Consider the following 763-nt stretch of genomic DNA (forward strand, 5'->3'; position numbering starts at 1 on the left):
CCTGCGGGCGGAGCAGCCAGGTGTCAGGGCGCAAGGGGGCCGCCGGGGACGTGGGGCCGGCACCGGGCAGGGAGGCGGGCTCACCGGTCTGGAGCCTCGGCCATTGGTCCCTCCGCAAAGGCTGGGCCTGGAGAGAGCGGCACGCCCTGTGCTCAGAGGGCTGGGGTCGCGGCGCGGTCGGGGGTTGGCGCAGAAGAGAGAGGAGGGCTGTCTGTCAGTCTCCACAGGTAGTCCCGGATGTCGGGGGGTCACAGGCGCGGGCTTCCCGTCACGGCGTTGCGGAGGTGAGTCCTGGCCAAGACGGCGCTGGATGTGGCTACAGATGTGGCCGGCGCGCGCACGAAGCGTCACAGGTTTTGAGCCGGCGTCCGGGCTGGGCCCTACGGGGGCGCGACGGGAACGGCCGCAGGAAAACGAAACCCGGCGTTGCGGAAAACGAACCTAACCCGCCACGCCCCGCGCGTCACCGCCACCTCCCCGTCCAGGTCCCCGAGTTCCGGACCCGGGCCCCGCGCCGACATCCGTGCAGCCCGCTCCCTCCTGGTCACTGCTCTGCGAAGCGCATCCCGCACCCGTGCCTTCCACCGACCTCCGTGGTCACTGCTCCGAGAATCGACCCCGGAGTCCGACGAAGCCTTCACTCGGGTTCTTCCCGCGTTGGGTCTCCCCAGTACCTGGCGCAGGTTCGGGCCGCGTTCAGCCTCAGGACGCGGAGTCACCCGTGGGGAGATTGCTCCCCTGGGGCTCACGAGCAAACACTTTT

This window comes from Bison bison, unplaced genomic scaffold (genome assembly GCF_000754665.1).
Source record: "Bison bison bison isolate TAMUID 2011002044 unplaced genomic scaffold, Bison_UMD1.0 scf7180017845599, whole genome shotgun sequence".
Lineage (NCBI taxonomy): Eukaryota > Metazoa > Chordata > Mammalia > Artiodactyla > Bovidae > Bison > Bison bison.